The sequence below is a fragment of the Schistocerca gregaria genome, chromosome 2 (genome assembly GCF_023897955.1).
Source record: "Schistocerca gregaria isolate iqSchGreg1 chromosome 2, iqSchGreg1.2, whole genome shotgun sequence".
Taxonomy (NCBI): Eukaryota; Metazoa; Arthropoda; class Insecta; order Orthoptera; family Acrididae; genus Schistocerca; species Schistocerca gregaria.
The window spans coordinates 818,945,529-818,961,234 of record NC_064921.1 but is presented as its reverse complement, the minus strand read 5'-3'; the positions used below and the strand labels follow the sequence as shown (position 1 = coordinate 818,961,234).

The window sequence follows — 15,706 nt, the reverse complement described above, 5'->3', positions numbered from 1 at the left end:
TGTGCGCTGACGTCACCCCGCGCGGCCGATGCCCCTGCAGCCTCGATCCTGTTCTTGGACGCTCGCTGCCCGCCACGCCGTTACGACAACACGCCGTAATTAGCGAGGCTGACGCCAGGGTGCGTAAGGGCGTCGCACCTGTGCACCGCCTCGCGGAGCATCTTGCGGCACCGGCAAACGCGGCGGGGGCGTCGGTTCCGCCTCTCCGTGAAGCTCGTACGACGCAACAGGTCAGGAGGAGCTGATGAGAAAGCAGGCTTTCACGCACACACACACACACACACACACACACACACACACACTTGCAGGTAAGCTCTCAGCATGTACAAGGGACCCATCGAGTGTGAGGCCACAGGTTCAATCTTTAGTAAGTATTCAGTTGAAAGTATTGCGTTTACAGCCGCTAATGACTCACCATGTGCATCAGGAAGGCGGCAGAAAGCAGGAGGCGTACAGATCAACCTTTTGTGAGATGTTTGCATCTACATCTACATGGTTACGCTTCAATTCACACTCAAGTGCCTGACAGAGGGTTCATCGAACCATTTTCATACTACTTCTCTACTATTCCACTCTCGAATGGCGCGTGGTAAAAAGGAACACCTAAATCTTTCCGTTCGAGCTCTGATTTCTCTTTATTAGGATGATCATTTCCCCCTATATAGGTGAGTGTCAACAAAATATTTTCGCATTCGGAAGAGAAAGTCGGTGATTGAAATTTCGCAAATAGATCTCGCCGCAAAGAAAACCACCTTTGTTTCAGTGACTGCTAACCCAACTCGCGTATCATATCAGTGACACTCTCACCCCTACTGCGCGATAACACGAAACGAGCTGCCCTTTTTTGCACTTTTTCGATGTCCTCTATCAATACTACCTGGTAAGAATCCCACACCGCGCAGCAATAATCCAGCAGAGGACGGACAAGTGTAATGTAGGCTGTCTCTTTAGTGGGTTTGTCGCATCTTCTAAGTGTCCTGCCAATAAAGCGCAGTCTTTGTTTCACCTTCTCCACCATATCACCTATGTGGTCTTTCCAATTTAAATTGCTCGTAATTGTAATTCTAGGTATTTAGTCTAATTGACAGCCCTTAGATTTGTGCGATTTATCTTATACCCAAAATTTATCCGATTTCTTTTAGTACCCATGTGGATAACCTCGCACTTTTCTTTGTTTAGTGCCAATTGCCACTTTTCGCACCATACAGAAATTCTCTCTAGATCATTTTGTAACTGAAATTGATCGTCTGATGATTTTATTAGACGGTAAATTACAGCGTCATCTGTAAACAATCTAAGGGGGCGGCTCAGATTATCACCTAGACCATTTATGTAAATCATGAACAGCGGAGGGCCCATGACACTGCCTTGTGGAACGCCAGATATCGCTTCTGTTCTACTCGATGATTTCCCTTCTATCACTACGAACTGTGACCTCTCTGAGAGGAAATCACGAATCCAGTCACACAACTGAGACGATACACCATATTCATGCAATCTGATTAATAGTCGTTTGTGAGGAACAGTATCAAAAGCCTTCTGGAAATCTAGGAGTATGGAATCGATCTCGGATCCCTTGCCGACAGCAGTGATTACTTCACGAAAATAAAGAGCTATCTGCGTTGCACAAGAACGATATTTTCTGGATCTGTGTTGGTTATGTATCAATACGTCATTTTCTTCAAGGTGATTCATAATGTTCGAGTATATGCTCCAGAATCCTACTGCAAATTTAGGTCAATGATATGGGTATGTTATTCAATGGGTTACTCCTGTTTCCTTTCTTGAATATTGGTGTGACCTGTGCTACTTTCCATTCTTTAGGAACAGACCTTTCGTCAAGTGAGCGGTTGTATATGATTGCTAAGAAAGGCACTATTGTGTCTGCCTACTCTGAAAGGAACCTAATTGGTATACCATCTGGACTGGAAGACTTGGCTTTCTTAAGTGATTTGAGTTGTTTCGCAACACCTAAGATATCTCGGGCCTAAGACCAACAACTATTTACATAAAGGAAATGGTGAATCAATACAGTGAAACTGAAGCTGAACATACTAAACAAATGTTAGAAACTGCTGTTCCTCGTAAAAACTGGTCTCACCTGGCTGATATTGTCGTTATTAGAGAAAGAAATAGATATATTTATTAACAGGAGTAAAATTGTACAAGGGATAGGATTAGACAAAGCAATTTTCGTCAGCACTAAGCCAACATACGCGATGAAATATAAGCAATAAAAACGAATATTCAATAAGGTAGAGTTTTTCGCCATTTTAAAGGCTGTCAAAAAACTAAATCCATTAGTTGGCTTACAAATAATATCAGTTGATACACGCCGACAACAAAATAACATTACATTCTTTGTGAAATCCAACTTATCACAACGCCGTAATTCAAGAAACAAGAAAAAACATAAAAAAGTTACAAAACAAGAACTATACATACAGTGTGATTTAGCAGCTCCTACCCAGGGGTTTTATGCAACGTGCAGCGCCTTCAAATACAACACGACAGATTTTCACATTCTCTTGATCGCTACACACAAAAAATTAGTCCTACAGCAATAATGTAAAGGATCTGTTTGTAGGAAATTTAAAGTAGTTACATTTTGGACTGGGATACGTTTCCGTTGGAGGTCATAGTTTTTGAATTATTCAAGAAAAACGTATAAAAGTAACTTTCGAACGCGTTTTACTTGAATAACTCGAATCCCCGCCCAAATTTTAACCACATTAAATTTCACTACAAAAATGTCCACAAAAATCACGAAAAGCGGTTGTGGAAGAATGGGGGAGAGAGTGGCAACAGACTACAAAAAGGCACTGAGTTTAGTCATCTCCAAAGCTTCTATAAATTCCGCAATTCACTATTAAAATTTGTGCTACTTTTATGGCATTAACCACTGTATGAGAAATTATGCAATATTTAAAACACCCTTTCTACAGCAAAAGTCATGATTACATAACCGCCGGCCGCAGTGGCCGAGCGGTTCAAGGCGCTACAGCGTGGAACCGCGCGACCGCTACGGTCGCAGGTTCCAATCCTGCCTCGGGCATGGATGTGTGTGATGTCCTTAGGTTTGTTCGGTGTAAGTCCCATCGTGCTCAAAGCCATTTGAACCATTTGAATTACATAACCGAGAATAGCAGTATTAGTCTGTATAATGGAGCAAAAAAAAAAAAAAAAGAAAGTTTCGAATGGCTCTGAGCACTATGGGACTTAACATCTGAGGTCATCAGTCCCTTAGAACTTAGAACTACTTAAACGTAACTAACCTAAGGACATCACACACAACCATGCCCGAGGCTGGATTCGAACCTGCGACCGCGTGGTTCCAGACTGTATCGCCTAGAGCCGCTTGGCCACTCTGGCCGGCATATTGGAGCATGTTAATAAAACTAATAAAAATAATATTAATAATAATAATCGAAGTTGGAGTTATTTCAGCGTCCTGTGAATGATGTGAAAATAGTAGTGCGATACGCAGTTAATGAAATATGAATAACTACGCCGATCATTTTCCTCAAAACCATACCTTTTACCGGGTATTTGAATAACCTACTTCAACTTGCTTTCAGATAGCTAATACGCAGTTTAGAGGTTTCCCATTGTTTTATTCGGGACAATGGCAAAGAACACATTGCCAATGAGTTTGTGACGGTGCCAGCAGAAGTTTTTGACTACTGAATCCGTCTTATTTGGTGGAAAGAAAGCACATTTCAGGATCAACCTCTACATGATAAACAGACAGCAACAGCCAGCTGCAGTGCTGACTTTCCAGCAGAATATCCGAATTCGTCCGTCGATCCGTCGATTCGCTATCATCCCTTCGTAAAGTTTCAGTCTAAGTGCTACTGAAAACAGTCGGAAGTCCTAAATGCCTCAGCGATTTTCTCAGACATCGTCACAAGGCAGCGTCTAACTCATCGACTAAAACCGATACTTATCGCGAACTTTAATGTGAGGTGATTTCAATGGGTTCCACGGTAAAACTCTCCGAAAATCTGTCAGAAAATCCAAAGAGATCCTGGTCGTATGTAAAGTACATCAGTCCCAGATACAATCGATACCTTCACTGTGCGATACCAATGGTAATATTACCAGTGACAGCGCCACTAAATCGAAGCTATTAAACACCGTTTCCTGAAATTCTTTCACCAAAGAAGACGAAGTAATTATTCCAGAACAGCTGCCCACATGAGTAACGCAGAAGTAGATACCATCGGTGTAGTGGATCAGCTTAAAATACACACCTGGAAATTGAAATAAGAACACCGTGAATTCATTGTCCCAGGAAGGGGAAACTTTATTGACACATTCCTGGGGTCAGATACATCACATGATCACACTGACAGAACCACAGGCACATAGACACAGGCAACAGAGCATGCACAATGTCGGTACCAGTACAATGTATATCCACCTTTCGCAGCAATGCAGGCTGCTATTCTCCCATGGAGACGATCGTAGAGATGCTGGGTGTAGTCCTGTGGAACGGCTTGCCATGCAATATCCACCTGGCGCCTCAGTTGGACCAGCGTTCGTGCTGGACGTGCAGACCGCGTGAGACGACGCTTCATCCAGTCCCAAATATGCTCAATGGGGGACAGATCCGGAGATCTAGCTGGCCAGGGTAATTGACTTCCACCTTCTAGAGCACGTTGGGTGGCACGGGATACATGCGGACGTGCATTGTCCTGTTGGAACAGCAAGTTCCCTTGCCGGTCTAGGAATGGTAGAACGATGGGTTCGATGACGGTTTGGATCTACCGTGCACTATTCAGTGTCCCCTCGACGATCACCAGAGGTGTACGGCCAGTGTAGGAGATCGCTCCCCACACCATGATGCCGGGTGTTGGTCCTGTGTGCCTCAGTCGTATGCAGTCCTGATAGTGGCGCTCACCTGCACGGCGCCAAACACGCATACGACCATCATTGGCACCAAGGCAGAAGCGACTCTCATCGCTGAAGACGACACGTCTCCATTCGTCCCTCCATTCACGCCTGTCGCGACACCACTGGAGGCGGGCTGCACGATGTTGGGGCGTGAGCGGAAGACGGCCTAACGGTGTGCGGGATCGTAGCCCAGCTTCATGGAGACGGTTGCGAATGGTCCTCGCCGATACCCCAGGAGCAACAGTGTCCCTAATTTGCTGGGAAGTGGCGGTGCGGTCCCCTACGGCACTGCGTAGGGTCCTACGGTCTTGGCGTGCATCCGTGCGTCGCTGCGGTCCGGTCCCAGGTCGACGGGCACGTGCACCTTCCGCCGACCACTGGCGACAACATCGATGTACTGTGGAGACCTCACGCCCCACGTGTTGAGCAATTCGGCGGTACGTCCACCCGGCCTCCCGAATGCCCACTATACGCCCTCGCTCAAAGTCCGTCAACTGCACATACGGTTCACGTCCACGCTGTCGCGGCATGCTACCAGTGTTAAAGACTGCGATGGAGCTCCGTATGCACACGGCAAACTGGCTGACACTGACGGCGGCGGTGCACAAATGCTGCGCAGCTAGCGCCATTCGACGGCCAAGACCGCGGTTCCTGGTGTGTCCGCTGTGCCGTGCGTCTGATCATTGCTTGTACAGCCCTCTCGCAGTGTCCGGAGTAAGTATGGTGGGTCTGACACACCGGTGTCAATGTGTTCTTTTTTCCATTTGCAGGAGTGTACTTAACAAACACAAGACTTCCAATTTCCATTTCCAGGAGTGTACTTAACAAAGACAAGTCATTTAAATCCATAGAGTATACCAGCCAGGTTCCTTTGATAATTTTCTGATACATCCGCTCCACACTTAGCAGCCGTATAAAACCGCTCGCTCTTAGAAAGATCCGTAGCGAAAGTCTGGGAAGTTGCACAGGTCACCCCATTACTCAAGAAAGGAATAGGAGTAACCCGCTGAAATAAGGACCCAAATCACTAACCTACTGCACCCGTGGTATAGAGAGAGACGGCACGGTAGCTCAGCGTGTTCGGTCAGAGAGTTATCTGCCCTCTGTAATTGAGAAACATTGAGTTAATGGATCACCGATGAACTTGAACAAGCGTCATGGTACGTCAGCCCCAAACAAATAGAACGAACGCTAACGAAAGGAATGAGATTTAAAAAAAGGGGGTGTAGAATCTTTAAGTAGTAATCTAAACGTCCTCGGTGTCGGGTTCGAATCCTGCCACTGATTAAATTTTGATTAATAATCAGCATTGGTGGCCGAAGACTTCCGGAATAAGAAGTCACAGTCATTCTGCCAACTGCCTCGTCAAAGAGGGCGGAGGAACGGACAAAGGTTCTGGTCACTTTCCTGTCCTAGGGGTGAGAACTGCACCTAAAGGCGGAAGAATCAGCAGTGATCAACGGCAAGAGGATACAGAACGCAATGGAAACCACTGCATTAAAGACAAGTAACATGAATCTCCAAGACATATGTCCTGTTATTGAAAAGTCTCATTATGATCTCTACATTCGCAAAAGATTCCGGATCTCTGGGAGGGGACTGCCAATGGGGAGCTGACTATGAGAAAAAGATTGAATAACCAACGAAAGGATTACGTTCTACGAATCGGGGAGTGGAATGTCAGAAGCTTGAACGTGGTAGGGAGACTAGAAAATCTGAAAAGGGAAATGCAAAGGCTCAATATATATATAGTAGGAGTCATTGAAGTGAAATGGAAAGAAGACAAGGGTTTCTGGTCAGATGAGTATCGGGTAATATCAACAGCAGCAGAAAATGGTATAACAGGTGTAGGATTCGTTATCAATAGAAAGGTAAGGCAGAGAGTGAGTTACGTGAACAGTTCAATGATCGGATTGTTCTTATAAGAATCTATAGCAAACCGACAACGATAGTTCAGGTATACATGCCGACATCGCAAGCTGAAGATGAAGAGATAGAGAAAGTATATGAAGATTCTGAAAGGGTAATACAGTACGTAAAGGCAGATGAAGATTTAATAGTCATCGGAGACTGAAATGCAGTTGCAGGGGAAGGAGCAGAAGAAAAGGTTACAGGAGGATATGGGCTTGGGACAAGGAATGAGAGAGGAGAAAGACTGAGTTCTGTAACACGTTTTAGCTAGTAATAGCGTCTACTCTGTTTAAGAATCACAAGAGGGGGAGGTATACTTGGAAAAGGCCGGGTGATACGGGAAGATTTCAGTTAGATAACATCATAGTCAGACAGAGATTCCGAAATCGGATACCAGACTGTAAGGCGTACCCAGGAGCAGATATGGACTCAGATCAAAATGTAGTAGTGATGAAAAGTAGGCTGAAGTTTGACATTAATCAGGATGAATCAATACGCAAAGAAATGGTATACAGAAGTACTACGGAATGATGAGATAGGCTTGAAGTTCTCTGAGGGTATAGATAGAGCAAAAAGGAATAGCTCAGTAGGATGTACAGTTGAAGAGGAATGGACATATATAAAAAGGGCCATCACAGAAGATGGAAAGAAAAACATAGGTACAAAGAATGCGAAGAAACCAAGGGTAACTGAAGAAATACTTCATTTGATCTATGAAAGAAGGAAGAACAAAAATGTTCCGGGAAGCTCATGAGTAGAGAAATACAGTCGCTGAGGAATAAAATAAATAGGAAGTGCAGGGAAGCTCAGGGGAAATGACTTCATAAAAAATGTGAAGAAGCAGAAGCAAAAATGATTGTGGAAAGGACAGACTCAGCATACAGGAAAAACTGTAGAGGAAGACAGAGATTGGAATACATCCGCGAAATACTTGAGGACGTAGTCTGCAATTGCTATTCTGAGATGAAAAATTTGGCACGGGAGAAGAATTGGTGATAGGCAGCATCAAACCTGTCGGAAGACTGATGACTCAAAAGAAAAATAAATGTCGACACATTATTTCAAATGGATCTCGTGTTCGTGAACAGAGAATGTGATAATGTTGACAAACCTTGTAGAGTGCAAAGCCGCCTCGAAACGTAGCCAGTGTATCGGAGAGTCGAGAAGACAGCTGGCACTGAGACGTGTAACGCACTGCGACGTGAGACCGCTAGCAGACGGAGGCTACTGAGCGAGTAAAGGCAAACGAGGTGGCCCACCGTTGCCTCTCTTGAGCCTCTGGTTGTAGCAGCGAGGTCCGTGTTGTGGAAGGTCGCGCGCGCACGAGCAGTTCGCTTCCGCGCTCGCTGGCGACCTGGAAAGGCTGTAATGGCCGCTTCCGTCGGTCGCCTCGGGCCCGGCCTAAGTAGAACCTGCCGCTTAGGGAGCCGTTCGGTGACATCTCCCCCCTAATGCCAGTTTCCTGCCACAAGTGCCTCGCCGTTGATGGCCTTCACACTACACCCGTGGGTTGTGCACTTCGCCAAACGAATGGTTCAAACACGGAACGTCTGCAAAGACGTTGTCCCATTTCTGACTCTTGTAGCCTGTGGTGATACTTCTGCAGCCCGATAAATCTCTGTTTCTCCCTTTTTTTCGCATAAAAAATAAGGGCAATTGCTCACATTTCGTGTTTCTTTCTATGTTCGTTACGTAACTGCCATTATAAGAATTATTAATTTTCATTTTCTGCTATTGTATTCTTATAAAATGAAGAGCCAAAGAAACTGGTACACCTGCCTAATATCGTGTACGCACCCCGCCAGAACGCAGAAGTGCCGCAACACGACGTGGCATAGACTCGACTAATATCTGAAGTGGTGCTGGAGGGAATTCGCACCTTAAATCCTGCAGAGCTGTCCAAAAATCCGTAAGACTACGAGGGGGTAGATATCTCTTCTGAGCAGCACGTTGCAAGGCATCCCAGATATTCTCAATAATGTTCAAGTACGGCAAGTTTGGTGGCCAGTGGCGGTATTTAAACTCAGAAGAATGTTACGGGAACCACTCAGTAGCAATTTTGGACGTGAAGGGTGTCACATTGTCCTGCTGAATGGACATGAATGGATGCAGTTGATCAGGCGCGAAGCTTACGTACGTGTCACCTGTCAGAGTCGTATCTACATGAATCAGGGGTCCCATATTACTCCAACTGCACACGCCCCACACCATTACAGAGCCTCCACCACCTTGAACAATCCCCTGCTGACATTCAGGGTCCATGGATTCATGAGGTTTCCTCCATACCCGTACACGCCGATCAGCTCGATACAGTTTGAAACGTGACTAGTCCGATCAGGCAACATGTTTCCAGTCAACAACATTGCAATATCGGCCGGCCGGAGTGGCCGTGCGCTTCTAGGCGCTACAGTCTGGAGCCAAGCGACCGCTACGGTCGCAGGTTCGAATCCTGCCTCGGGCATGGATGTGTGTGATGTCCTTAGGTTAGTTAGGTTTAATTAGTTCTAAGTTCTAGGCGACTGATGACCTCAGAAGTTAAGTCGTATAGTGCTCAGAGCCATTTGAACCATTTGCAATGTCGAGATTGACGGGATCAGGCGAGGGGTAACCCTTTGTGTCGCGCAGTCATCAAGGGTACACAAGTGGGCCTTCGGCTCCGAAAGCTCATATCGATGATGTTTCGTTGAATGGTTCGTACGCTGACACTTGCTGATGGCCCAACACTGAAATCTGCAGCAATTTGTGGAATAGTTGCACTTCTGTCACGTTGAACGTTAGGGACCGATGACCACAGCAGGTTTGTCCCACAAGATCTTACCCAAAATTCCCAAAAGAGTATGAAAAAACAGCTCACCAAAGAAAAGAACGGCACATTTTATAGTGAAAAAGTACAGGAGCACTACAGTATACGCAAAGTGTAACACGAACGCTCTTCAGTCATCGTTGCCCGTTGTTGCAGGATCTTTTTCCGGTTGCAACGATGTGGGAGATTTGATGTTTTACTGGATTCCTGATACTCTAGAAATGGTCGTACGGGAAAATCCCCACTTCATCGCTGCCTCGGAGATGCTGTGTCCCATCGCTCGTGTGCCGACTATAACACCAAGTTCAGGCTCAGTAAAACCTTGATAAACTGCCGTTGTAGCAGAAGTAACTAATCTAGCAACTCCGCCAGACACGTGTCTTAAATAGGCGTTTTCGACCGCAGCGCCGTATTCTGCCTGTTTACATATCTCTATACTTGAATACTCATGCCTGTACCAGTATCTTTGGCGCTTCAGTGTATAATAAGCAGATTATATATTACACCTCGCAAGATCAGACACTTAAGGAAGTTGAAGTGTATCTGAACCACTTTTGAAAGTCAGTAGATGGCAGAAGAATGAATGTCAATATAGAACGAGACTACTGGATTTTCGAAAAACTATATTTATTCTCGTATGCTGAAGCTATCCCCGTGATCTGGCCAGTAAGTAGGAGATCTGGGTTCGATTCTCGGCCTTGATGCAAATATTCACTCGCTGCTACGGTCTACATACATAAAATCATGCAGGAGACTAGTAAAAACTCTAAAACTGTATTCATTTCATTTGAGTAAGTACTCGCAAGTGGGTTTCTTGGTGGATCCCCCATTTAGGTTCGATGCTGAGGTCCTATTCTAGAACATGGAGAGAGTCGGAAGTTGTGTTCGTGTGTAAGGGGGAACTGAAAGTAGAGTGAGGCTACAGAGACAATTTGCATTCAGGAGTGAGGCGTGCCGGGGTAATGTGCACAGTTGTGTGAACCGCTGTGCCTGTGCCTAGGTGGCGTAGTGGCTAACGCAGATGGCAAGTAATTAGGAGACCTGGGTTCCCTGCCTTGGTAAAAATGTCCAGTCGCCTCTTCAGTCGATATGGATTAAATCGTATCTGTGTGAAACCAGTAAAATCTCTGAAACTGTGTCATTTCATCTATCAGCACACTTTCGGAAAAATGTCATTCACACAATCCCGGCATAGCTCGGATAGATTAGTGAGAGGACTATCGCACAGTCAACTTCACACAGCATTTATCCAAGTTGTTGACAAGAATAATTTACAGAAGATTGGAAAAGAAAGCTGACGATATATTACACTACTGGCCATTAAAATTGCTACACCACAACGATGACGTGCTACAGAAGCGAAATTTAACCGACAGGAAGAAGATGTTGTGATATGCACATGATTAGCTTTTCAGAGCATTCACACAAGGCTGGCCCCGGTAGCGACATCTACAACATGCTGACATGAGGAAAGTTTCCAACCGATTTCTCATACACACGCAGCAGTTGACCGGCGTTGTCTGGTGAAATGTTGTTGTGACGCCTCGTGTAAGGAGGAAAAATGCGTACCATCACGTTTCCGACTTTGATAAAGGTCGGATTCTACCCTATCACTATTGCGGTTTATCGTATCGCGACATTGCTGCTCGTTTTGGTCGAGACCCAATGAATGTTAGCAGAATATGGAATCGGTGGGTTCAGGAGGGTAATACGGAACGCCGTGCTGAATCCGAACGGTCTCGTATCTGTTTAGCTTTATAGCCCTAATAAGCCGAAGCAATATGCGATATCACCATATGTACTGCGTCTGGTGCGTCGGCGTGCTGGTTCTCGTACACGTCTGCGTCGATGGAAGAACTCTAGCCATAAAAAGCTCTTTCACAAAGCGGTCCTCTGACTAATATACTCGAATGCTGTCTTCTCCTGTGTTCTACAGACGAGAAACGCGAACTCCCAGCCACAAGGACGGAGTTCAGATAACGTCTCAACGTAAGTATAGGCAGAGGAAGTGCTCTCAATTACTGAACGCTGCGTACTCAACGACGACTACCAACCCGAAGATGAAGTCCAGAATCGTATAGGTTCGTAACAGTACAGTGCCTGACCGTTCGAACTATAAACTCTACTGAGAGCAAAGACAGCAAGTCTGTCTCTACCAACAAAGCTGATGTCGAGCGACTGTCACACACAGGCGCTCAAACGGAAGACCACGTCTCTCCAGCGCTGGCTTCCCAGCAAGGCTCAACTCCTCACCATCGTAATTCCGAAAACGAATCATATTCCCGAAAACACGGAATATTCTCCCTCTCTACAGATTCTTCGGAATGCCGACCAAGCATATTTTAGTCTTTTTTAGTCCAGCGCGGAAAGTTTGCGAGGAAAAACCTATTCTCGTACAATGGTACGCTTCTGAGTAAAAATCCTTGGAAATATCCCGGTCTGCGTGGTTACCGCAGTGCTGCTTCTTAGTTCCTCTCACCTGCGTCCAAGATTTGCAGAGTTTGGAAGTATTACCCGGTTACCTTCCGGCCCTACTACAATAGCGGCCGGTAGTCACCCTATTGTGCTCCAGAGCTCAGGTGCCACGACGTCCGTCTAGCTTCTTCCTTTGTTTAAGCAGGACCAACACCTGTGCGGGCCTCCCACCCAGAGCTATAGTTCTGCCTGCCATTTCATCTCCACTGGCGTTGCGACCTCTCCTACTGTAGGCAATCATCCATTACGCCATTCTGATAACAAAGACACTCCGTCAACTTTCATGCAACAATCGTTAACAATTGTTTACAGGGCAAACGTGACAATGTCAGTCTCCTTTATATTCAAATATACGATGTACAACCTATCAGATAATACCTAATTGTATTTGTAGATCACTGCAAAGTATGTAGATGAGTTTTTGTAAGGTGCGAAATTATAGCTACCTTACAACGTCTTATATTGAAAAATTCTTTTCATGTATTACTCACATAAAAAAAAAGATTTAGATGTGTACCCGTGCATTACCACAATCAGTAGCTTAACGCTACAAAGAACAAGAAATTTTATATTACATTTTGATATTGCAGTGCGCAACTAACCACACTTGTAAGTTTTGGGAAGTCAAATTTTTTGTACTGCCTCTCTGTATACTTTCATAGAATGGGGTAAATGGTGCATGTTTCATCGGCGCAGTTGCTCGTGGTCCCAATACAGTCCACCTTCGAACATCTCCCGCTGGATAGTGGCGGACATTTTCTTCGCATCTTGATGTCCGCGATTCTGTAGAAGAGACGTGTACTGTACCCACTGAGCAAGGCACTTCCTCCAGATACATTTGCACCTTGCAGATCACATCTACAACAGTTTTAAGCGGAAGAGATGCGAACGTTATGTGTTGAATTGCAACAGTTAGATTTTGGAAGTGAGCTCTTAAAAATGCGAAGGATGCAACAGTTTTCTTCATCAGTTTACCTTCCATTAGGAAAGTTGGTGCACTCAGCGAGTGTGGTATTATTTATAAATTATAGAGCGCAGCAATCGGTCGTCCTTTTTTGTAGGTTGTATTTGCAAATCCATATTTTGACTAGTGCCTAGCCATTATCAATGCACTATTTTCTACTCTCGATACATGTCAGTTACCTGTTGTTCGGGCGTCAGTCACAGAACTGTGAAGTCGAGAAGAGGCCACCAAACGTAGGTAAAAGACAGAATTGACGAGATGAACGGTACGAAGACTAGTCACAAGTGATTCGATCGAATAATGACGTTAATTGTATAATCAAACATGTAAATGGACTTCGTTTTGATAAGCAAGATTTTGAAGTAGGTTTAGCGGGAGACCGAATACAGACACCAGCATGCTGGGATTTAATTGACTGAGAATCGACCGACGACAATGAGGAACAGGAGTTATTAACGGTGAACATAGACAGTAATACAAATACTGACGAGGACCAACTTGTAAAAGATCTACCGTATTTATACGAAACGAAGAGGGAAGTAGTATACCAAGAGGATAATGTACCACTGGGAACACGAATAGTGATACCTAAGGCAGATGAAACATACAGGCAGGAACATATGAAGAAGTAACAGAGGCGTTAAACAAAGATTAAAGGCAAATAACTTCATACCAAAACATGAAGATGATGGGTGGTGAAAGACTCAGGAGAGTAAGTAATGGTAAGAAACCGGTGGGAAAACCAAACCAGACAGATTGAGAGGTTAACCTATGATTCGATCGAGGACGCACTGATGCACGAGAATGAAACCAAAGCTCCTCGTGAGGTGCAACCGACCGTTCAGACTGATGTAGGTAGCATACTTGTAGACGTCATTCTTGATACATGAAGCGAAATGACGGCGATTTCGGAAGAACGTTTTAAGAAATGTAACGCTGAACAGCCACTAACAAAACTAAAGGCTGCAGTGAGTTCTTCAGACTCAGGAGTTTTTTGTCAGAATTTGTTCCTTCTACACTACGATTTTCTTTTTAAATGCATCACCATCAAATCAAAAATAAGTTGTTTCTCACTTTGCAATGTCTTATTGCGGGCAGCGTGCACTCAAGTTTACTTAAATTTTTCGTTCTTGCTCCTCTTTTTCCTTCATAAAATCAACAATAGCGGGTTTTAAATCGAGAAATCGTTACAGGCATGCCCCTTGACTTAGCCAATGTACTTTTCAGTATCAAAACAGAAAACCAAAATCGTGGAAAATAATTACACTGTGTGGGATACCCGTCACATGTGAGGTGGTACACACCAAGACAGATGTGGCGATGATGATTTACTTCATTCTCTCTGACCGTTCTCGACCCCCTCTGGTACATCTCGATACCTGAAATTATTAATATTACTTTCCTTACACTTTGCCTTAAAGAACCTAGTCTTAAATTGCTGATAAATTTCTGCGGACCTACCGTGTTTCGGAATAGCCTAAGTATCAGCTTATCTAGTGATGTTTAAAACGAGCGGCGTGCAGGAAAAAATGCAACAATTTCTTTTTCTCGGCGAAAGACTACATCCTTGTCTTTCATCGTTTCCAATCGGAGCACTTCGATGTTGTTCTTCCATTCTTAGTTTTCCCGCTTTTGATTCCTGTATGTATTGCGTATTGCCCGCCTTTCCCTACATCTTAGAGCTATTTTCCTGATAATTACTAACACCTCGCACCATTTAACACTTGCTATCGCTATTTGTCGTTCGACAAATTCCATATAGGTGCCTGGTTTTTTTTTCCATAGATCTTGCTTCCATTATAAAGTGCAACCTCAGTGTTCTCTCTCTTCTATTCGACACTATATTACTTTTGTCAAAATTTTCAGTGTATGAGGTATTACACCAATTTGTTCAATATTTATCGTACTTATCTGCCACTTATATCTTCAGTACTGCGTGGATAACATTTTTTTGCGAAAGTCTGGTGATATATCTCCGGACACACAGATTTTACAACCAAACTGTAGTAGTCGTTTGGTTGCCTACTTCCCACTATGTTATCTACATCTTCTCCCCTATTTGATCGCAAGTGTTTCAAAGCTATGTTGAACTCTGACTCTACTACTAGGTTCTCTATGTCTTCTTCTATAACGTCTTCAGGCAATTCCTCCCACTAGTTGTGGCCTTCACTGTCTATTGCCACTTTCTCTTGCACACTTAATGTCGACGCCTCTGCTGTTAATTTCACCGAATGTGTTTGATTTTTCTGTATGCTGAATCAGTCCTACCGATGACCACATTTTCGATTTCTTCCCAGGTTTCCTGACCCACTTCCGCTTTGGTTTCCCAGCATTTCCTAATTATGTCATTCCTAAGTAACGTGTATTACTGTTTTCTTGTCTTTGAACATTTCTGTTTGTCTTTCATTCATCGATCAGTTGACGAAATTCTTCCGCTATCTCAACTACGTTCCTTGTGTTTGTATTTATCTGTACAAATTTTGTGAATTCCCGTTTCAGACACACCCATTTTTTTCAAATGAACTGCCTATTATTACATTCATTATAACAATTTTTACAGGCTTAGAAGGCCTCATACATGTTTCGCAAACTAGTGAATGTCAAAACTGAAATAAATCTCGACGGAAGGTAAGACGTGTACGTACGATTGTAGGAAG

The 15,706-nt window shown here is 44.3% G+C and overlaps 1 protein-coding gene across 3 annotated transcripts in view; it reads right to left on the bottom strand.

Moving 5' to 3' along the window:
* The window catches only part of LOC126335153 (uncharacterized), a 459,220-nt gene that overhangs the window by 323,176 nt on the left and 120,338 nt on the right, over window positions 1–15,706 (bottom strand). Inside the window, exon 1 of one of the 3 annotated variants that reach the window (XM_049998125.1) lies at window positions 7,919–7,983. The exons of the other annotated variants lie outside the window; for them this stretch is intronic. The gene's annotated coding sequence lies outside the window, so the exon portion shown is untranslated. Of the gene's footprint in view, window positions 1–7,918; window positions 7,984–15,706 lie in introns of those variants that run through there. 3 annotated transcript variants of the gene reach the window in all.